This window comes from Myotis lucifugus, unplaced genomic scaffold, assembly GCF_000147115.1.
Source record: "Myotis lucifugus unplaced genomic scaffold, Myoluc2.0 scaffold_5, whole genome shotgun sequence".
NCBI lineage: Eukaryota > Metazoa > Chordata > Mammalia > Chiroptera > Vespertilionidae > Myotis > Myotis lucifugus.
The window spans coordinates 9066827-9091200 of NW_005871053.1; the positions used below are offsets into that span (position 1 = coordinate 9066827).

General features: G+C 42.4%; 1 pseudogene; it reads left to right on the plus strand.

The window, feature by feature from the left end:
* Positions 1–3031: 3031 nt before the first annotated feature.
* LOC102417456 lies at positions 3032–7282 on the plus strand (annotated as a pseudogene).
* Positions 7283–24374: the final 17092 nt, after the last annotated feature.

Below are 24374 nucleotides of genomic sequence, written 5' to 3' on the forward strand. Positions count from 1 at the left end.
ATTAACATATGAGGACAGAAGAGAAGACAAAACAGAAGAGATTTCAACAAATTTTTTTGAAGGTGAAAACTGAGTTGAAGAGTCACTGGTAATCCACTTAGCAGAGTTGGGGAAGTAACAGGTAAGATGCTGCAGTGAGGTATCTAGAAGAAGTGGACACGCCCTTCTCCCCAGCCCCACTGAACCCTCTGGAAGAGTCTAGGTTCATCTTGGAGAAAGTGAACGAAAGGCTTTGACTTGGATCCCTGGGATCAGTGGCAGACAGGAGGCGTGGGCTCAAACAGAGGAATAAAGTAAAAATCTGTGTGAGTCACAGCCTCCCTCAGTCTACTCCCTGAATACCAGCAGCCAAGTTTCCCAAACAGGAGACTGGGAGGCTTTTCTTCTTTAAGAAAATCTGAACAGCCTCAGAGAAAAGACTTTAGAATCTCACATTTAGGAATCTCCCAATAAAAAGGCTGGCTTAAAGCCCGACGGCCCTGCGGTGATGCCCAACCTCAGCTAGCTCACCCTTCATCCCCTGCACTCAGATTTTCCAAATAATTGTTCAGTGTTTCAGTCTCTAGATCAGCAGACACTTGAGGAAAATCTCCAGCATGCAGAATAGAGACCAAAGTAAACAAGTAGTGGGGCTGGTGAGAACTCTAAAATTTCGCAAGTAAGAAGTAGAAACATCTACATAGGAGATACAGGCCCAGAAAGGTGTGGGGAGCAGGAGGAGAGAGTATGGGCCTGGAGAACAAGGACCTGCACCTTGTAAGGAGGCCTGCAATCTGGTTGCGCCAACGTCATCAATGTGCTTTCACTTTCACAGCCTTGGAGAGTAATTCTCTTCTCGGACTCACCCTAGTTAAAGACCAATCTTGTCTTCGGTGCCTGGAAATTCAAGCCTACTGGTTTCCTGATTTGGGCAACATAGAGGCATCCACAGAGTCATATTTGATTTGTCTCATCAACACCTCTTCTACCTGATCCACATTGGTTGTTGCCCGTGTGTCTGCCACTTCATCATAGTCTCACCTCTTTCATATTCCTGAGCACCCATGATGCTGTGACCTCACCTCCTCCCTTCAACCTGTCTTCAGGATCAGGATCAATACCTGCTGCTGGGCTTTTATTCATGTGATGGATAGCTTTGGGAACTCTTATCTAGGCTGCCTTGCTGTCTGCATCTGATACTCCAAACTGGCCTTCAGCCTAAGAGTCTTAAAAAATGTCCATATTTTAAGGAAAGATGGATGATCCTCTCTGTTTCAAATAAGAAGGAAAATCTTTTTATCAGAATGGGAGCAAAGAGGGAGTTTGGTTCTGTCTCGTTTCAAGGAGTCCTTGAAGAGCTGTTAATAGATTGTCTTTCTTTCCCTTAATCATGTTTATGCCCCAAATTCAGGACCTGGCTGGGGGCGAGGGGATGAATTATAGCATCCTAGGTCATGAAGTAGGGCTATAAACAGAATCCAAATGTCTTCTTGAAAATTTGTCACCAGATTTTCTGTCTCTTCTTCTAGGCTCTAGAAACACGGAGATATGAAGAAATAGCTAAAATTTCACCTAAACACTCAAATTAGATCCCCAGCTGAGATTCTGAAAGTTTTCCTCATGATTGCTCATTTTTATAGATCCTCAAGAGCTTTGTTCTTGGGCTTTCAGCTTCAAGGGGAAGAAGAGATGCCATATATTCTACCCCAAATAGTCTTTTTCATCCCATCCTCTGCAGATAGCTTTGGGATTGTGTCTAGAGTAAGTTATTCCCTCATTTCATATTATGGTTCATTCTCAAGCCTGTCTTTCAAAATCTGCCCATTTAAATTAAATTTGAAAATGCTTATCAAAGACCTAAGACATGCAAAGTATAGAGCTAGCTATCAGAAACTAGAAGCTAGGGGACCCCCCCCTAAAAAAGGGGGTGGTGGTGATGAACTTTTGACCTCAAGGAGCTTGCCAAATATAAGATAGAAGATAAGTATGAAAATAATTATAATGCGAGTGTCATCAGAGAGAAAAAATGAATGCCTGTGTAAATTTTGAAGTAGACAAAAGAGAATATTCAACTATGGGGCATTTAGAAAAGAGTCCATGATACAGTGGGACTTTATTTGAGTGAAACCTGGAAGGAGTAAGATTTCAAGCATTGGTAGAGTTTGACAGGACAGTTTGTTGGTTTAAAAAATAAAGAATTGCAGTCTAACTTGGAAGAACTAGTCATTAGTATCAGTTTTAAACTGATTTATATTGTTTTCCTTTAATACTGCTATAAAAGAATAGATATGTCATTGAGAAATCTAACTGTAAAGCAAATTTCTGCACAGTACATCAGGGATGCAGCCAGGTCAAAATGTTGTTTTCCCCCTAGTGGCTGACTATTTAAACCTGAAATGCACTTTGGAGGTGGAGAAAATCGAGGAGGTAGGGGAGTGAAAACTGATAGTTTAATTAGAACTTTTAAAGATTTAAAAAATTCAATAAAAATAATTTGAAGAGCTGTGAGAGATGACAAAGTAAGGCAAAAATATCTGTTTTGAGATGTATGCAAACTATATGGGAGGCCACAGATAACGATACCACAAGGCTCCAGCCCTGAGGATGGTGCCCTGAGAGCCTGGAGTGGCAAAGCCAAGCTTATGACTGATTCAGAGCAGGAACAGTTAGGAACATGAGAGGAGCTAACAGCACCACGACAGAGAAGGAAGATAAGCGTTTTGGGTAGAGGTAGGGTGACCATGGGACATTCTATGAATAGGTCAGAAAGGATAAGTTCTGAAGCAAAGACCTATTGGCTTTTAGACTTAGGACATCTCTGTGACCTTCCAGAACGCAAGAGACATGATGTGGGTCAAAAGGATGCCAGAAAAGAGAAAACTGAGATAGCTGATGCTGGCTGCCCTGCCAAGAAGTTTGTCTGTGAAGAAAGTGGGAGCAGAGATAGCTGCAGACAGCAGTGCCAAGAGCCGGGGACTGGCCTGAACGGGAAGAGGAAGGAAAGACAGAAATGGACAGGGAGTGAAAAGGAGTTAAGGGTCTAGACGTCAGGATGGACAGGAAGAGCCAAGAGAGGCGGGGCTGGAGAGGTCGTGATGACACCAAGGTGTTTATGGTACGTGACAAGCCATCCTTGCAAGACAAGATAATCATCTCTATTTTACCCCATATGCTCTGCTTTTAGTTGAAAATTTAGTAGGGAAGTTAACTCCTAAAATAAAGTTCCTTTAAAAAAACAAAAGCAGAATAATGAAATAGCACCTAAACTCTGCTTTAGTCGGGTCGAAGTGGAACCATTATGAGTGGTGTAAGGGATTCCTCTAAGGATTAGACCTGGCTGGATCCCTGAAGCATGTTTCACAGTTGCATAAGCCTGTTGTCCTTGTGCCTGGGCATGAACCTGAGGTTAGCAGGGCCAGCGATCAGAACGGGACAGTGGACGTGAAGTGGGAGAGAGGCGAGGACAGATGGGAGTTAGGGAGGAGGAGCTGGAACATGAGTGTTTCTTACTGGAACTATTTCAATCTCCTGGCACCTGCAAGCTCGCAACTCCAATAATGGGATGCCTGTAGAGAACTAATGTGAGTCATCAGGAGCCACCACACACCTGCCCAAGAGTCCCCTGGACACCAAAGAAGTTTTAGAGATTGTGGTCCTTCGTCCCCAGGTTTGAGAATCACAACTCCAAAGCAATGGTTCCCAAAGCAGTGCTCAGTAAGACCGCCTCAGCTGAATTACCTGGTAAAATTTTTCAATGCAGGTGATTCAGTAGATCTGAATGGGTCTGAAAATCTGTCACAGCTCAATAGATACTATTTACAATGGTCCACACCCTTCTCTTCCCCTTATAGCGGGTTGAATGGTGGCTCCCAAAAGACACGACCCCATGTTAACCCCCAGAACCTTATTTGGGAAAGGGGTCTTTGCAGGTATAATTAAATTGAGTGTCTTGAAATGATGTCATCCCGGATTCTCCAGGGGTGCCTAAATCCAATGACAAGTGTCAGACACAGAGGAGAAGGCCATGTAAAGACAAGGCAGAGATTGGGGTTATGCAGCCACAAACCAAGGAATGTCTGGAGCCACCAAAAGGTGAAAGAGGCAAGGAAGGACCCTCCTCTAGAGCCGTCAGAGGCTGTGAGGCCTTTGCAGACACCTTGGTTTCAGACTTCTGGCCTCCAGAACTATGAAACAATACATTTCTGTTGTTTTAAGCCATCAGATTTGTGCAATTTGTTGTGGCAGCCATGGGACACTAATATACACCTTCATGTCTCCTCATGATCCTGCAAATAAAAGTTAATGCCTGGTACAGTAGGGGTTCCCAGAACAGTGTTCCAACATCACAGACAGGCAGCAGCTCTGATGAGCTGGTGGATATGCCTCACCACTTGTTGAATAATTTGCAGAACAGCGTGAATAAAAGTATAAGCATGTTATTGAACATTGTGGAGGTAAACACCAGAAGAGCAATATAAAACAAAAATGGTTTAAAAAATGGTTAGGAGATTAGGCCAGGCAGGAAAGGAAATCTGTCTTTTCATTTTCTTCTCCTCTGTACTGTTTGAAATTTTGTTTTCCATGTGCATATTATTTTTAAATCACTAGAAATAAGAAAACACCAGGTAATTCTGATACTCAGACCTATTTGAGAATGCCTGCCCTAAAGAACAGATAAAAGATTTACAAGAGTCAATCCAAGGCAAGTGAGGAAACAGATAAGGTAGTTCTGCAAGTTTTCAATCTAGATGATTCTGAGGGTCAAGGAAGAAAGGCCACGCATCTGAATAACCAGAGGTTACCTGTTTCTAAGCTTCATTGCATTCAGAGCCTTTGTCACTCCTGAGATGGCCATATTTCAGCCAGGTCTGAGGTCTGTGTTGGGAGGACTATTCATCCATGGGTATAGATGCTACTTTGTATATCATATGTACAGCACATTTGCCTCACTCCTGGGATATGATGAGGAGTGATTATCACATATCTAAAATCACACTAATATTTATATGAAAAGAAAGTCACACCACAAAGGAGGAAAGTTCATGGTGCATTGTTGTCAGCCCCCACGACCACCAGTCAGGTTTGCCAAAAGTTCTGGTTGCAAAACATTGATTTTATAATAGCAATAAAGTTTACAAATGGCAAAAATATGAGCTTGTTTACTCCTGGGAGATTTTATTACTCATGCAAACTATTAGTCAAAGACAGAGGCTGTGATGTAAGTTACAAAACCTTTTATGAACCAGAAAGATCCCCCAAGAAGAGAGATTCAAGAGAAATGATTTTGCAAAATATCAGGATTTCTTAATCCTTCAATTAAAAAGCCAGACTCCATACCTGGAGCAAAGGTGAAGGTCAGTCAGGATTTTTGTAAAAAAGCCAAAATGGAGGGAGACAGGGTTTATTTTAAGGGCTCTCTTACAGTTGGCTGTGTTTGAATCAACAGAAACTTCCAGTTTGTGGGATACCTGTAGCTTAATCCCAAGTCTAACAAGCTGTCCTGAACCTACTGAGTCATACACTGCTGGAGGGTCCTTGAATTTTGTTGCCTGAACAGAAGCTGTTCAGCAGGTTCTTCCAGAAAGCATGCTCATGGCTGTTTTTCAGAGTCATTTATGCATCTCTTTCATTGGCCTGCACTCAACACAAGGGCGACAGGGGTCCTCCATTTCTCAGTCTTAGCCTGGTTCCTACCTGGTTACTAGTCTCTCTAGTCTAACTGTGGCTGTTCATGAGAAGCTGAATGTACTTAGTATGAGGGAGATGAATCTGTTTGCCTTTTCTCTTAATATATCTGCTTCGATCTTCCATAAAATGCATTGTCCACATTCTAACTATAGGTTTTCTTCCCACATAATGTCATGCTGGAAATTCAAAAATAGCAATGATACAGCTAATTCTCCTGGTAGGAGCCATTGCCACTTTCTTTAGGCAGGACTAGAGGGTCATCATAGATCCATAAACAAACTGAAGCATGACCCTAAGACTTTAGTGATGGTAGTGAGATTTTTTGTTTTCTATCACCACTACCCCTTCCACTCTCTAAGCATTCATTTCTGCCTTTCTTCCCTTCCTCATACTAGGCCTCCCAATTTTTTAGCTATGTAATTTGAGTGTTCCTGACCCTTCCCTAGCTGGGACTAATTGGCCTTAATCACCTGTCTCTTCTGATTGGTCCAGAGGGGAGCACGTGACACAAGTTGGTCTAAGCAGAAGGAAGTTCTGATAGAGGAAAGCAAATGGATGTTTTCTCCTATAACAGCATGGCTCAGTGGTTGAGCATCGACCTATGAACCAGGAGGTCATGGTTTGATTCCCGATCGGGCACATGCCTGGGTTGCAGGCTAAATCCCCTTTGTGGGGTGTGCAGGAGGCAGCTGGTCAATGATTCTCATCATTGATGCTTCTATCTCTCTCTCCCTCTCTCTTCCTCTCTGAAACCAATAAAAATACATTTTAAAAGAAAAAGAATTAAGACCTATCTAACTCCAGTAGTTTCTGCCAACCATTCTGCAACAATAGGAGAAACTGATACAGTGCAAGCCAGAGCAGAGAGAAGAAAAGCTGGATGACACTGGTGACATGGTTGAGCTTTTGGACTAATTCTTGCATAAAGCTTTTCATACCTCTGGATTCTCTGCCAATAAGTTTCTTTTGATTATTTAAACCAATTTGAGTTAAGTTTCTCTTACATACAACTAAAAGCTAACTAATACAGTGACCAACACAAAAGTGTCATCCCATTTCATGCAAATCCCTGGATTTCATCTCCAAGAGGAAGACTGAAATGTTGGGGCCACCCCTAAATGACCCTCATTTCTAGGAAATTTAAAACACATCCTAGACTCTCTCCCTTGCCTCTGCCTACAGAGGTGGCAGCCATCTCCTACTCAGCTCCATAGCTGCCCTCAGACCCCTCATGAAACTCAACATTATCAAAAAGAGGAGCAGGAAGTTCACCCAACACCAGTCAGACCCACATGTCAAAATTAAGCGGAACTGGCAGAAACCCAGAGGCATTGACAACAAGGTGCGCAGATTCAAAGGCCTGATCTTGATGCCCAACATGGGATATGGGAGCAACAAGAAAACAAAACACAAGCTGCCCAGTGGCTTTTGAAAGTTCCTGATCCACAGTGTCAAGGAGCTTGAAGTGCTGCTGATGTGCAACAAGTCTTACTGTGCTGAGGTTGCTCACAGCATCTCCTCAAAGAACCCCAAAGCCATTGTGGAAAGAGCAGCCCAGCTGGCCATCAGAGTCACCCATCCCAATGCCAGGCTGTGCAGTGAAGAAAATGAATAGACAGATTGTGTGCACATTGTATCTATATTAATAAAACCATAAAATTATGCCATCTGGCATTTCAAACAAAAACACAAAACAAAACAAGAAAAACAAAACACTTCCAGAAATCTATGCACAGAATTTTAGGTTGGGATTTGAGTTTTAGATGAATCTGCCATCTCCCAGATTCCTTGGTATTTACTGAACAAGGCTCCTACCATCTGGAGGGGAGACAGCCCAGGACACCCTCGCTTCTCTAGGATCATTGGGTGTAAGGATGAACTCTGACCACTGCCCAAGGAAAGTCATGGTCACACCAGGGTTTGGGCAGAATTCGGGCAACTTCCTCTACAACCACTCGTCTCCTTGCATTTGCTCTTCTGCTTCCCAGAGGCATTGAGTGAATATTTACAAATTGGCGGGATAAAACAATTCATGATAGAGAGTTCCTTAGCTTTACCACTAAGAGTTCTGTGAGAAGAAGAACCACAGAGGGATCCAAGAAAACATTACTACAGGGTCAGTCTGTGAACACAAGGTACTTCAAAATCTTTTCGATGGGTGTTGAGTATATGGTTCAATAATACATTTACCTATTTATACCTTACCTCCAAAAATTACTTGAAGTGGCATTAAAAATACATAGGATAGATAGGATTAAGTAAATAGATGGAGCCAAACAATATAAAAGTAAAGATAGGAAAATAAAATAAACATAAGCTATATAAAACGATTTTGTAATATTTATGCAGTTGATATTGATGGACAACATATTTGTCTCTGACCTCTCAAATTAGCCAAAGCAAAGAAGGAAACATACCTCTAAAGATTCACAAAGTCCAATAGATTTTTTTAAAGAAAGAAAAGAAAGGAAACAAGCAAAAGTAGTTGCACAGGAAAGAAGAGTTTTCCTGAAAAAATTCTCTCTTACATGAATTTATGGAAGGGACATGGTGCTACAGAAAACCTCCAGGAACAAATTTTGGAAAACATGTCAACATTGCTGATAGGATAACCTCACAGCACTTTAGCAAGCTCCGTTCTAAGGGACAAATCAAATGCTCTCTGGTCAGGGTACATGGCTCTTTAATTATCTGCCTTGGTCCAATCAGACAGTTCCCAGTGGTTACTTAAATGTCGGGACCTCAAGCTACCCATTGGCGTCTTGTATCCACGTGGAGGAGCCACTTACGAGGAGAGCAAACCTGAGGGATGGAGAGAAGCACAGATGGATTTGATCGTCTGGCACCTGGATGTTCAGTGCCAGCAGCTCATAAATCCCCTTTCTGCGTGAGCAGTCAGAGTTGGGCTCTCTCCACCCTATTGCATTCCCATACCGTAGCGGCATGATGCACATATTCATAAAAAACAATGGCTAATCTAAGAAGAGACAAAGGGCAGCACATACTTTTCCTAGAGGTAAGAGAGGACAGGGGCGTGCTGATTCTAGCACCTACCACTTCCTCCACACACTATGACCAAGTAGTAAAAGGGCAACAAGATGTACAGTTGCACGTCCCTTCACATCTCTGGTTATTGTATGAAAAGAATTGCTTCTGTTTCTGTATCTAATGCTACTCAAATTGTGAGTCAGTGAAATGATCCTCTATGAATGGACCCTATATATGAACTGAATAAACATCATTTGAGTAACCAAGTGTTGGAAAACAGGTAGTGTGTCGGAGTATGAGATAGTTTCCTGTCTAAAAACTCACACTTTGTGACTGCTTTGCTCCCTGCAGCAGGACTGGCTTGATCCAGGTAATCTATATTTATCAATAGAGGACTAATATTGTAAAAATAAGGCAATTACACTCCAGCGACAGCTAAATATTATGTCACTATATGAAGCAAATGGCATTGTTAGTCATTTCTTCAGATATGATTTGCTTTATAAAAGCTGCATTTCAAGGCATTGGAACTCAGCAGGAATTCTTTGTCAACAATCTGCCATTTCTAGCTAAATTAAGTAATCATCTGGCTACTATATTTAGAAAGCATGCGCAGGCTACAAACGCAGAGAGTTCTAAATGATGCGTTTATCTTCAGGGGACACCATCACATAGGAGTAGAGGAACAACTGCTTTTAAGAAAAAATGGGCTTTCTATTAGAACCACTGAACAAAAAGAGAACTATGAAGTTTCATATGCCACCCAGAAGATTCAGGTGTGATTAGCTTGCCTATGAAAACAATGAAGAATTTTTTACAGTTTTTCTTAAAGAGGGCTCTGTAATTAAATATTTTTTCCCTCCCCACCTTTGCCCTACACAAAAGTTTTTAATGAGCCCTTCTCAGATTCCTTCAGAACCCCTCCTTCTAGAGAAGGTACTCTGTGCTCACAGATCAGGGATTCGTTATTTTAAACTATTTCTGTGACTTTGGAAACAATGGTGGCAGCCCCTGTTTATTGTGCACTTACTATGTCCTAGTTCATATATATTTTTTTCATTTAGTAAATAAGATCAAATTATATAGGCAAATGTGTGTCTGTGTGGACAGTGCCCATTGTGTGTAGAATATGTGTACAAGATATACCAGTATATTTTACCCCTGTTTATAAATAAGAAAAATCAATGCTCAGATATATGAAAAATTGCCAACTATCTCACAGAAGGTAAGAGACATAGCTGGTCTGGCTACTTCTGAAGCCACTCTTACCATGGAAAAGACCACAGGACCGTGATGGTTATAAGCAGCCCTTGCAGGAAGGAGTGAGTAAGGTGTCAGGCAGCCGGGGGTGCACCTGAACACACGGCTCACCAGGTTTATCCATCACACTTCCAGGCTTTCTTTTCTACCTGAGAAAAATAAATACAGAATTGGGGGGAGGGGGGTTCTCCTGTCTGGAATTCATTGAGCTCCTTTCACCTAAGAGTTCATAATTTTAATCAAATTTGGATTTTAAGCTATTATTTATTCAAATAAATTATTGTTCTTTTTTCTCTCCTCTTCTTTCCATAAGTCATTGCTGCTCTGTCTGCTTTTTAGTGATTTTTCTCTACATATTCATTTTGTATCAAATCTATTCCCGTGTCTTCATGTTCACTGATCTCTTCTCTTTCAGTGCCTAATCTGTTAATTCCACTAAATTTTTCTTTTCAGATATTGTATTTTTAATTTCTAGAAGCTTCATTTGGTTCATTTTACCTTTCATTTTTCTCCTCATGCTTTTCTTAACTGCTGTAAGTTATGTACCAGTAGAATAGCTGTTTTAACATCCTTTTCTGCTAATTCTATCTATAGAACTAGCCTATTATCTGTTGACACCTTTTTTTCTCCTGGTTATGGCATACATTTCCTGCTTTGTGGCATGTCTGAGGACTTTTAAAATTGGATTATGGACATTATGCATATTATGTGGTTGAATGTCTGGATTTCTGTTTATTTTCTTTTAAAGAGCACCAGGCTTTGTTTGGGCAAGCAATTACTTGCTTTTTAGCTTGATTTCTTTCTAGACCTGTTTCCTTAGCTTTTCTGTAGTTTTATTCCAGAGGATGTTCAGCCTTACTATTAGGGCATGACCCCCTATGATCTCCGCTGAACATCCTAGGTAACCAATGAGGACTCTCCACTCAGGCTGCTCAGAGTTTAAACATCTCCCTGCCCTTGTGAATCTACATGGTCCTGATTGTGTTTTTCCCTTGCCTTGTGGGATTTTACCCCTTGCATGCATAACCTAATAATCAGCAGAGACTCAAGGGGTCCTCCATGGAGATTTATGTAGCTCTATTTCTACATAGTACCCTTTTCTTCAGAATGATGACCTGCGACTTCTAAGCTCCTCAGCATCCCTGATCTGCTTTTCCTCAGTTCGACAGCCTATGTGCTCTGCACAGGGTTCCCTGTCCTACACTGTGGTCTGGAAACAGCCTCCAAGTATAAACCAGAGTGATAGTGGGGTTCATCTTGTTTGGTTCTCATCTTTCAGGAACGTAGCCCTGAGCTGCCTCTGTCCAATGTCTAAAAATGGTTGTTTCATAGAATTTGTCCAGTTTTCTACTTGTTTATGGTGGAAAAGTAAGCCTGGTCGTGGTATCTCTATCCTAGAAAGAAGCAGAAGGTCAAGGAATTTTTTTTAATTTGAAAGTTTCACAACATTTCCCACATTTATTTGACCATGCAACTTTCCTTGCAGAGCACCTATTAATATCTTTAGAACTTCCTTGGGATACATTTTGGAAAACTTTGCCTTAAGGTACATGATCCTTAGAGTAGGTATATGTGTAGGTAGAGGGTGAGAGAGGATGACTCTGTGGGCTTAGCACATTCTTAATACAGTTCCTTTTCTCCAAAGGGCTCATCTTTCAGTAAGCTTGATTTGGTCTAATCTTTAGATTTATGAGTATTTAATTTTCTGAATTATGCTTTGGTACTACTCATTGCTATGTATCCCATATTTATTAAATAATTTAATTGTCAGGGGAAATAATACTGCTATTTCCAATATATAAGCCCAACATTAATATAATGAATCTATTCCTCTTTCATGCTCTCAACCTCCAATTGCTTGACTAGCAAAAAGTTTGTAGTCTTTAGGGTTTCTTCTCCACAGAAATGTTAAAGAGTACATAGGATGCTTGTGTAGGTGACCCACATGTCCCCAGACTCACCAGTTGACAGATCACACTATTTCCCCTGGGGTGGAATGTGGAAGATTGTGTCATATGTTGTCACAGTTACTACCTTCAGCTCCAGGGACCTGCAGTCTCCATGACACCCAGGGTTCCTTACGGGGCTGCAGGGTGGTTTCAGACCTCAGATCATGTCCCACTGCCTTCCTTTGGTCACTGTTTTAACACTGCATTAACAACAAGTTTTAAGCAAGAAAATACAATTCAGAAACAATAAAAGAGTTCTTTGAGGTTTCAGGCATAATCTCCAGATATAGACAAGGACACAGCTGTAACATGATGTGGTTCAATTTAATTAATATTTATTAGGCATGCAGCATGTACAAAATAAAATATCTTTAAGAAGTCTTCTCTGCCACTGGTCTCCTTCAGTTCCATGAGAACCGAGAGGATGCAATTGGGACAGCATCTCATGGAATACTTTTGCCATCCCTAGCCAGAAACTCTATTTTTTTAGGAAAGTTTTTATTTCTGGGACTTATTAAATGATACTATGCCTTGTAGAAAGTTTGAGGGTAGGATCTGTTCAAAATACCAAATATTAACACATGAATGAACTTGTCAAGCTAAAGTCACCGCAGCTGCAATGTGACTGTTAAGAGGAGATGAAAAAGGAAGCAGAGGAAAGAGCAAAACAATGTAGTAAGTTAACAAGTTCAGGTCAACTAAATGACTGAAAAACGCAGTGACTTAGGAGGAATGTAAGACAATGAGATGAAACTCAAGGTTCACTTAAACATATGTGTGTGCCTGTGCCTGTGCCTGTGAAAATACAAAGCTGAAGTCATCTGAGTATTTCCATGAGAAAAATAAAAGCAGATAAAATAAAAAAAAAACACTTCTCCATTTCACTGATAGCCTTACGTTACACATTTTTTTTCTTAAGTAGAAAAATATTATCTGTGGTTTTAGATAGAATGAACCACTTGCACACGTAAGTAGTTCAGAAAATATCTATAAACTCTTCATGAATCCCTAATCTCTCATATATATTTCTATAAGCCTAGTTTTATCAAATATAAGTACCTAGAACCTAGTAAGTACTTCATAAATATCTGTTGAATGTATGAATATATATTCCTGACAACAATAATATACTATACTGTGTAACTAAAAATCCAATCCATTTAATCTCTCTTTCTCAGTTACATAGATGTCATATGTTTGAGGCTTAGAATGCTTATACTATATGATAGTACCACTTTTTAAAGAAAATCTGAAAGAATCAATTACTTATGCTTCAAAATAGAAGTATAATAGCCCTGGCCTGTTTTTCTCAGTGGTTAGATGTCGGCCCACAGGCCAAAGGATCTCAGGTTCAATTCCTGGTCAGGGGCATGTACTCGTCTGCAGGCTCTCGATCCCTGGCCCCCACGTCGGGCATGTGTGGGAACCAACCAACTGCAATGTCTCTCTCACATCGATGTTTCTCTCTCTTTCCTTCCTCCATCCCTACCACTCTCTCTAAAAATCAATGGGAAAAATACCTTTGGGTGAAGATTAACAACAACAACAAAAAAGTATCATAGAATTTACTGGGGGTTAATGAGTGTGCATAATATAGTGTTTCTTATATTTAACCCTGACTCTGCTGAAAACACTGTTTTCTGCTTACACAGGTACATGTGATGTGAGACCACATGTCTGACATGTGGGACTCATGTGTCAACCATCCTTTGGTTTGGAACTGTAGCTGCTTGTAACAGAACCTGTTATTTGTGTTTTTGCCTCACGACATTGGGGACTACCTCATGCCTTTGTTCAGTGTTTGTCACCTCATCTCTAGTTAGCACTCATTATACTGCCTTCTTTTACCGCTTCCAATACCGCTTCCAAAATTCGATATTTAATAGCTAAACTACCTAGCTCAAATAGGAATGCCTCAGTAGGAATGTGCTCAGCAAACCTGCCCACCTAACCCACACTGCCCTGTCGAATGGTGAGGTGACTGTGTGTGCCTCTGCGTTCACACCTTCCTCAGATGTGTCTCAAGTGAAGGTGTGACCTCGCCCCCCACCACACACATTTACTTCTATCAGTCACAGACCTAGCTGCTCACCTGCCTTATCTGTCAACAGCAATGAGGTACACTGTATGCCTGGTGTTGAAATTGCCATGGAAGCCAATTCCAGAAGCCAGCACTAACCTTGGAGGGGAGTGTCCTATCCGTATTGGATGAGATGACTCAGTATTTCTGATAAAATATTGATTACTTATAAGGTTGTTTCAGGGTAACTGATGCCAGTGATCCTCACACTGCTTAAGAATCACCCGGGCGCTTGTTAGTAAGGCCAATCCTGGGATCCCATTCTCAGAGGTACCAATTCACAGGCCTTTAGGTGTCCCGGGAATTTGTATTTTAACAAACACTTCCAGGATGCGGGTGGTGCCTGGGTTGCACTTTGAGACACGCTGATCTATACAACATCAGATGTTAACACGGAAGTGCACCATTGGGCCACATCTGTAGATTTTATTTTTCAGAAGTGCCATCTGTATTTTACAAATAGGTAAATGAGGTATTGCACTCTGACTTTCATCAACAGATATCACTGATTGCGTTAAGCATCACTTCCATTTCACTAGCTGACAAAGTTGAGTCTAGCTTAACTTTGAAATACTGTATCCTAAAGAGGATCACCAGCACTTTTACGTGATGGTTTGACCTTGATAAAGTAGCGCAGCACAGACAGTGTGACTAAAATAAGAGGACCTGTTCCCGCAAAGTCCGGAGACACCTGAGCAGAGAAAGAAATGGATTTGTTTCTCGGTCTCAACCAAATCCAAAAATTTGTCTCATTTTATTTATAACTAACACATAACCATCAAAGCTTCATCAAATTTGTCAAATATTAGCCAAAGATACACTTGACCTGGAGTGAAGTATCAGGAATTTTTAAACATTTAACTCCTACCGTGTATTAGTATGAAACCAAGTTGAGCAGAACCCATTAATGTCACAGTGATCGGTTACCAATGGAAATAAATAATTCATGATGAAGGGAATTAGTCTAATTAGCAGGCAGTTTGAGTCCTTTGATAAAACCCAGCTCTAATTCCGTGAAGGGCAGGAAGTGCTGTAATCAGTCAGCCCTGAAAAGATTAGCATCTATTATGAATGAGGTTCAACACCCTAGCGAAGTCATGTGTGTCCTGGAGACAAACTTAATATGTTCCAGAATGGGACACAGTTTGTCTCACCAACACATCACGATTCCTACCAGGCTATTGTATGTAATAACAAGCAAAGATCAGCGCCCCATCCTGTCACTCGCTCCACTGTCCGTCATTCTGACAACTGTGCAAATACATTCTCCATGCAAAGTAGGGAGTGTGCCCTGAATACTTGTAAAATTGCACAAGATGTCAAGGAAAATACGTGTTACTTTCTCACTCACCAAAACAAACACACGGAGCCAAATGTCAGCCCGGAAACTGACAGTTTCAAAGATGGTGGGCAATACAGGGCGTCAGGCTTGGTGTAGACATGTTTCATTTTGAAAACTGTTGTCAGCTCTCCCGGGAAATTTGCTTCCCTACTTATCTCTCTGTAGATATTGAAGTTACAAGATCAATCATAGGCTTCCAGCTTCTGCAACTGCAGATAAATGGAGATGAAGGTCCCAAGCAAAGTAGCTGCTGTGATCCCAAACTAATACATGAAGAAACGTAAGCGGGGGAAACTGTCGTTTCGTGTTGTGTTTTTTATTACAGTACACAAGTGACTGGGATCATTGGGATGGCTCAGTTCTAGGGAGATTTATAGTTTCTGAATCGTGTGTGGCCTGATGTATCTAAAAGATGTTGACTGTTCCACTGTGCAAGCCCCACATTATTTTGCAGCCCACAAGCTGACGCGGCATCAGCTGTGTTTCCATTTTTACTTATGAGCCTTTTGAAATTACATGTTTCCATTTTGCAATTTGATGTAATAATGAAGAAACTCCAAATTTGTAAGTTATTGTATTGCTTGTTTTTATTGTGTAAAATTAATTGCTTCATTTATTTATGTCATTAAGAAGGGGGGTACCATTTTGCACATTTTATCATTTGCTGTAATAATTACCATGCCAATAACACCACAGACGTCTTGGAAACAGGACAGATCAGGCCCGAGTGTCTGAACAGCATAGAACACGGCAGCCCTTGTTGTCAAGGGGCTGCTCCCAAAATTGTGGTGAAGAATTTAACATCATGTGAATATTAACAATCCTGATGAGCAATATAGTAACTGCATTTAGTCAATATAAGAAGTGCTTTTTATAGAAGCAAAATAGAATAGTTCTCAAAAATTGTAATCAAGCTGTCCAAACACCAATGAAATGAGCATTGATGCTGTAGATTTATGTGGGCTACACAAACTTGGCATTGCCAACTTACTTAGATTTGAAAATATATCCTGGTAAATATTTGTTATAGGTTCTTTAAACCTGTTACTGATGGGGGTTAAATATTGACTATATCTTTTTCCCAACATATGTATAAACCATCTAAAACCTGAAATATCTAAAAGATGAATCAAAACCTCACAGGTTTGTGTTTTATGTAGTCAGCATCAGAGCAGTTTTGCAGGGGAGTAGAGAAAAACCTGCATATTCCCAATCACTGTGCATGGGTGTGAAAGTTGGACAGTGAAGTAGGCTGATAGAAAAAAATATATATATCATTTGAAATATGGTGTTGGAGGAGAGCCCTCCAGATACCCAGGAGCGCCAAAAAGATGAACAAGTGGGTCCTATAGCAAATTAAGCCTGAAACATCGCTGAAGGCAAAAATGACAAAACTGGGGCTATCTTACTTCGGGCACATCATGAGAAGGAGGGGTTCTTTGGAAAAGACAATAATGCTGGGAAAAGAGGAAGCAGGAAAAGAGGAAGGCTAAAGATGAGATGGATTGAAGCCAGGGGCATGAGTCTATAGGAGCTGAACAGGGCTGTTGAGGACAGGACATTACTCATTCGTAGGGTGGCCAGGAGTTGGAGCAGACTCAATGGCACTGAACGCACAGAAACACTTTACAGAATGCGACTCTTTAGCATTTGGTGAATGCCTCCTGTGATGACCACTCCTCTGCCCTTTGCCTAGACTGTAAAGGCGGTGTCGGACCCATCTGACCGCCATGGGGACAACAGCCACACACTAAAGATGGCTGAGTGGAAATATAGATGGAGAGTGAGGCAATCACAACGCCAGATTTATCTCTAGATTTTATGTTACATGAGAAAAAGAAAACTCCTCTTTTGTTTAAGCTGCTGCTAGGTAGGATTTTCCTGTATTTGCTGCTGAATTTATATCCTAACCAATATGTACATCCACACCACCAGTCCTGATGAGCAGTGCTTCTCAACTTTAATGTGCATGTCAGTCAGCTGGGAATGTTGTTAAACTCCAGGTTCTGATTCAGACGACTTGGGATGGGGCCAAGAGCCCGCCTGTCTAAGCTCCCAGGTGAGGCTGATTCTGTCGGTCTCTGCACCATCCTTTGAGTCCTAAGGTTCTAGAACAGTGGTTCTCAACCTTCTGGCCCTTTAAATACAGTTCCTCATGTTGTGACCCAACCATAAAATTATTTTCGTTGCTACTTCATAACTGTAATGTTGCTGTTGTTATGAATCGTCATGTAAATATCTGATATGCAGGATGGTCTTAGGCGACCCCTGTGAAAGGGTCGTTCGACCGCCAAAGGGGTCGCGACCCACAGGTTGAGAACCGCTGTTCTAGAAGCTATATAAAGCGAATGCAAATTTCATCCATGTGGAATTTTTTTTTCCCTGGAAAGAGAGCCTATTGTTTGCATCAGATTCTCAAAGGCGGCTGTTGTCAAACAAAAAGATTTAAAACAGATATTGTATGGGATTAACTGGCAACAAAAGAAAAGGGCCAAGATGACCATCAGAGTTAACTCCCCAACCCCGAGGGTCCTGGGGGAAAAGAGCAGGGTATTCTCTCTTTACCCTCAGTTATTACCCAGCTCCATTCCCCATCCTTCCTCGCCCTTCTCTGCACTCTGAGAGGAGGACCCTATGAACGCCGTCCCCTGGACTTTCTGATTAGCTGGCCCTGGCTGTGTTTGGCCATTGGAGACACCAGGAGGGATCCAAGTTCTGGAGAAGAGAGAGGTGAGGCTTTCCTCCCCCCTGTCATCCTGGGAGTCATATCTCTATGTCATGTCCCTCTACAAGGACAGCCTCTGCCCTCACTGGGCTCAGGCATTGGCATTCTTTTCTAACGTCTTCAGTCCAAGGAGCAGCTCCCACTGTGGCTGGTCTCTGAGTGCCTCAGTATCCCTCTGAGGCAGCCCCTTCATATAAGTCTCCTCACCTAAACCTTCTGCAATAGATTTGGTTCCTGCTGGACCCTGAATGATGTACATGGCAACTGCCCTCTGGGTCACCAGGCCAGTGGTCACCTACCAGTGCCCACTTTGGACTTCTCTCTCTAGAACCCAAAGCTATTTGTCACTATCACACTCTATGACCTAAAGGCACCTTCTACAGATCCTCAGTGACATGAGGTAGGAAGTGAGGAGCAGCCCTTTCCTGCCACTGCTCAGGGTCTCTGTGAGCCCTATCCTCTCCCTTCACCACAATCCTATCACTTGTAAGAGTAAACAAACAAAAACAAAAACACACTCTCTTTAGCAGAGAGTCAAGGTCCCTTTCCATTTCCAGTCTCATGTGCAACTTCACTTCCATTGACTCTCTGTCTGGATTCACACTGACCCATCTGATGCTGCCTAAATGTATCTTGCTATTTCAAGCCTTTAAACCTTTTTAACTGCTATTTCTTCTTCCCAGAAGGGTCCTCTCTCTCCTTAGTTACCCAGAAAATTCCTACTTGCACTTTAGAATTCTGTCAAATGTCTCTCCCAGGGACAGTTAGTTCAGCCATTCTGTCCATCCTCTGCCTTCTGTGCATGCGTCCTTCTGCCGTCACTCAGGTGACTGCAATTTGTTTATAGGTCTGTCTTCCCCGTTCCACCGAGCACGCTGAGGACATGAATGACAGCTTATTCAGCTCCAGCTTCCGCGTGTCTGACACATGTCAGTGCCCTTTAAATATGGGAGGAGGAAAAGGGGTAAAGAGAGATGGGGGATCCTTGGGAATGTTTACATCTATTTTATCAGCCTATCTTCTCCTGTGGAAACAAGAGTAACAGCACCCACTTTCATTTCCCAAGAGCCTTTATGTTTACTCTAAATTCTGTGTGTGCCTTGGACGATAGGAAGGGCTAAGACCGATCCCAGAATAGTCATATGAGCAGGACTGACTCTTGGGGCAAGATGTTGCTTAGTGATAAAAGGTACAACTTGAGGTATGATTAAATGCTCATAAGCAACCCATTTACATCATTCCCCTGGAAATTCATCAGATGACCTGTGGGTTTTTTGTTGTTTCTGCAATAATTATTTTTCTGCCTCAGTGTAATATTTGTTCTTCTTGAGTCTCCTGACTTATGAAATATAAGCTGGTGAAAAGAGGGGGAAATATGAGTGTCTTATGGAAAGTCACTTAGTATTCACAATGGTGCCCTAAAAGATAGCCAGAGAGGATGAAATAGCTTCAATAATTGCTATCTTCTCTCTTTCCCTGCCAATAACCCAGCATTTTTATCCTCACTTTGCATACTTCCATATGTGCTGTGTCTTAATAAGTGAAACATAAAATCTCTAATATTCATCTGCCTCCTTCTGGATCCCTTTTGTTCCCCCCACACACACCACCACCCCCTGCAAAATCCCCAACAATAATAAAGCAAAGTGTTGCTGCCGCTACGGACACACCGAGTAACGTTCACAGCTAAATCTGCATTACTTACAGGGAAAGCTTTTGTTCCTCTTTAGGAAGTGTGGTGAAGGGGCCCCTAGTGTCTCAGACCCCACTGGCTTTTAATCATGTTGTTTTGTATCGTTCTTCCTGTTGTGCACAGCAATGTCAGTGACATCTGCCTCAGAGCTAACTGTCAATATCTTCTTTAGAACCTTTATGCTAATCCTGCCGCCTTCACTTGCTAGCTCATGGGCAAGGGTCAGATTCTGAGAATTGGACTCCCTAGAACAGCCACTCTTACCAGGACTCTTAGCCTTTGTATGGACTTCAAACTGTACTCAAACTTCAGAGTCTTGAGACTCAAGAGTGGTGTTTGTGGGTCTTGCAACATCCTTATTGCTTACTATGATCTTGCAGGGACACTCATTTCCATTTTTCTCCTCCTGAGAGCAATTAAAAGAGGAAGGGGTGGCAGTTGCTTTCCAATTCTCAACCAACCTCATCGACAACTAATTCATTTCTAAGAGCATCTTGTCCGTCCCCAGGGAATTTTTCACTCATAGCATTTAGAAATCATCTTACTTTGATATTAACATTGTGTTCGAAGAGCAGGGTCTGCCTATCATTCTAAATACAGAAAGGAATGAATTCTGCCAAGGAATTTATTTGGACTCAAAATGAAAGAGAGGCCTGTCACCCAGATTTGGTGACAATAGCTCCTAGTTAGGAGCTATTGAAAGAGAGGAATGTGGAAGAGGATGGGCTTTTCTTCTCTCTGTGGTTGTTTCTCATATGGTCTCATTATTTTGCAGTGTACTGGGTGTGGCCGCAGCTGCTCTCTGCCTGCCCTCCCCCTTCCCCCCCACCTCGACACTCTTTCCTTTCTCCCTCAACGTAATAGAGGTTCTAATTTGTGATGGGCTCGTGGTCACCAAGAGAAAAAAAGATGACATTTCTTATCCTCTCTTGTAGGTAAAGATGGACACGTGAGTTAGTTCTGGCCAATGAGGTGGGAGTGCAATTGATGAAGGCAGTTTATAGACTACGCCCTTAAAAAGTAGGAGCATGCCCTTCCCTATCTCTTCCCATTGGCTAGATGTGAAAATAGGCCATCTCAGAAATGCTGGTGAAGGTAATATACTGTGAACGGTGGGAGGAGCCTGGGCCCCTGATTTATCTCTAATATTCTTCTGATGCCACAATCCTTGGGGTCCCTCTGTTAGAGGTCAAAGTTACTATTTCTCCAGCTTACCAGCAATGGCCCTCTTTCCTTGCTGCCCCTCCTGCTAGTTTTTTTTTACTACTGATAAAAAAAATAAGACCTTATATCTTAATTTTTTCAATTCCTTCCTTATATTTTACCTCTTGAGAACCTTACATTAGACTGAAATTCATTATCTCCTTCTTACAAATGAGGAAATTAAGACAAAGAGACTTACTCTCAGCATTGCTGTTACCGTTCGTTAGAGGGTACAGAAAAGATCCAAGAATCAAGATTCAATGATCCCCAAAAATGAGGGAGCCCCAGAAACGCATTGGCTCCTCACAGTGGCATATGTCCTACTGGACCTGCAGTTTGCAGGACATTTCTGGTACTGTGACTGGCCACTTTCTCACTGACCACTGCTGAGGTTCCTCGAAATGGTCTTGGAGCCTGCCAACACTTGAATCTGGCAAGTCTTCAAAGGCTGTTGCCTTGGCATTGGCCTCCCTACATTGGCACTCTTCTGCATCATCGTGTGGGCAGGGATGTGGCTCCATTCCAGGGGCCAGCATGGTCATCCTGATAAGCAGCTGGCAGCACCAGGCCTGCTCTGCTACTGTGTAGAATGTCTACTCTCCCGTGCAGAGCTTAACTGCAGTCACTCTCCCTGTCTCCCATGCCAGATACCCTTGGATACCTTCCCTGAAATAAGGTGTCAGTGAATCCTTAGCCCAAGAACTGGTTCCTTCAAAATGTCTTGATGGTCTTCCCTAGGCAGTTTGCTCAATGGTTAGAACATCAGCCCATGGTTTGAAAGGTCATGGGTTCAATTCCCAGTCAAGAGCATGTAGCTCAGTTCTAGGCTCAATCCCCTGCCCAGGTTAGGGCATGTGTTATAGGCAACCAATCTCTCTCTTTCTCTCTCTTTCTCTCTCTCTCTCTCTCTCTCTCTCTCTCTCTCTCTCTCTCTCTCTCTCTCCCCCTCTCCCTCCCTCCCTCTTTTTTTCTCTCTCTCTCCTCCCTCCCTCCCACTGTCTCTAAAAATCAATGGGAAAACATCTTCAGGTGAGGATTTTAAAAAAAAGTCTTGATGGTCAAGCAGAAAGCTGAACACCCTCATAGGCCAAGAGGTGCTTATGGTTAGGAATTCACACCTGCAAATTTAACCAATGATAAGCATCAAATACTTTTCTGTCCTTGAGGGACCTCCTTTCTGCAATCTGGCCTCTTGTCCAGCCCTTTCTTCTCCATCAGGTGGTCAACTGGCTTTTGATGTTCCTGATGTGAAGAAAAAGTCTGGCAAAACAGGGCTTTTCACCAACGTGTTGCAGGAGAAACTTATGTTAATTGTAATAGCACAAACTAATTCCATTTAAAGTGTTAGTAAATGCACATGCTAGTCCCTGAAAGTGTTTGTAATATTTTTAAAGTATCCAAACCCAAGAGTAATAACCACAATAACAGAAATTCGGGGCATGTGGTAACTCCGTGGGGGAAGTTTGCTGGCGTAGCCGCAGGAGGGAAGCTAGGAAAGTGGTGTGTGTGACTCACCCATTCAAAGCAGATTCTGATTCGTGGGTCCTGGGTGTGGCCTGCAGTCTGTCTGGTTTCTGGCAAACTCCCCGGTGACACCAGTGCTGTGTGTCCAGGGACCCTGGTTTGAGCAGCAAGCACAGCACTTTTATTTCTTTCATGGCATCACACTACTGGCAATAACCTCTTTGTTGATTCACTTCTGCTCATAACAACAGCAGAAACACAGCTATAATTCTGACCCATCTCTAAGCTCAAATGACTTGTCACATTTTATGCCTCCTCGGGAAGCTAAAGTAAGTTAAAAACTGCTATTATTGGGGGTTTGGGGAGAATCTTCTTAGTAGATTAGAATCTTGAGGGGTCCACGACTCAGCTACCTATTTGAGATGCTCCACATTATGGAGTGTAATTACAGCCACCTCTCTAGGTTGTACCACATTTTAGAGTCTGAAGGGTCTGTGAAGGTCAGAAATCTGAGTTGCCATCTTCCCATAAAGCAGACTCTGAGATGGAGATCAGTGAGCAGGATGTCCTTGGGATCCACGCCTTCGACGGGAGGAAGCAGGACTGCGCAGCGGACACTGAGCTGTGTGTGGTGCTGGCATGAGGAAGTCCTTAGTCACCAGGAGCCCTGAAGCTGGGACAACACTTCAGAGTTGTCCCCGGTTGAACCAAGGAGCCAGGTCTTTCAACCCTTGTGTTGATCGGTCACTGGATGCAGGCTGACCCTGGAAAGAGCACGACCTGAGGAAGGCCGAGTTTTCCTCTGCAGAGAGGTGCCAGTTGGGGCTGTCCAAAAGCTGTTGGAAAAAGAGTTTTATTCCTGAAGGGGAATCTGGGTGGCCCATCACTCTGTCCACCAAAGGCTGCCTCTGGAGGCTCCCACGGACCTTAAGGAAGGCTTCACCTGGTCTTCTGAGCAAGAAGTCTGTAGCTGATACCATAAATTGCCCTCTGAACAGCAAATGCTCACTCTTTTCTTCCTTGTTTCCAATGCCTCAATTTTATTTCCCCTTCAGGAGGGACAGGCTCTAGCCTGCCTTCCGTGGTAGTCTCATTCTCCTTACCAGTGAAGGATGGACCTGGTAAAGGGCCCAATTCTGGCCAGTGAGACTTGAGGGGAAGTCTGATGGAGACTTCAGGAAAATCTTTCCTCTTAAGAATATGAGAGAGTGTCCCTTCTGTCTCTGCCTCAGATCAATGTCGTGATGTCTACATGTGATGGCTGGGACTGCAGCATCCATCTTGCAACCAAGAAGGTAACGGTCTAAAGACAAAATCCAGAGGGCAGAATATAAATATGCCGTGAGAACCTGGATCTGTGATGGTGTCACTGAGCCACTGCATTATTCCACCCTGGAAACTGCCTCTTCTGGAGGTCTCATGGGAGCTAATAAATGTCCTTACCTTTTAACCACTGAAGTTTTTTTTTAAATTATATGCAGTCGACACATCTTAAGTTCAATGCAAAATCAATACTTATTAAACGCATAATGGAATGAATGAATGTCAACGGGCTCAACCACATCATGTGAGGCAGAGTGTCACGGACTTTATCATTTTACAGTTTCATTTTGTTCTGTGTGGTTTTGGAGCAAAGTGGTGCAAGGAAAGAGAGAGATGGAAAGAGTCCTTGGGCTTAGGACGGAGCGGGGCTGGTTGTTTAGAGCAGGACCAGATTTTGAAAGTCTCTACAAAGGCACATGGAACAAATTTGTCCCAACTGCAGTCCAGCTGCTCTGGTGGGGGCGGCGTGCTGATGGAGGATGTGCATCACACCCCGAGAAAGCAGAGCAGCGATCAAACCTCATCTGGTAATGCTGCTCACTTAATGTGAATTATATCTTAGAAAGAGCCCTACATTTGACAGTCGCTAAGCCACATGCCAGCTCCTTTGTCTTTTATTCTATAATTAAACAGGATTCCTTTACTTGGGTTTGGAGCTTGCAGGAACTCTGTCTTTTGAC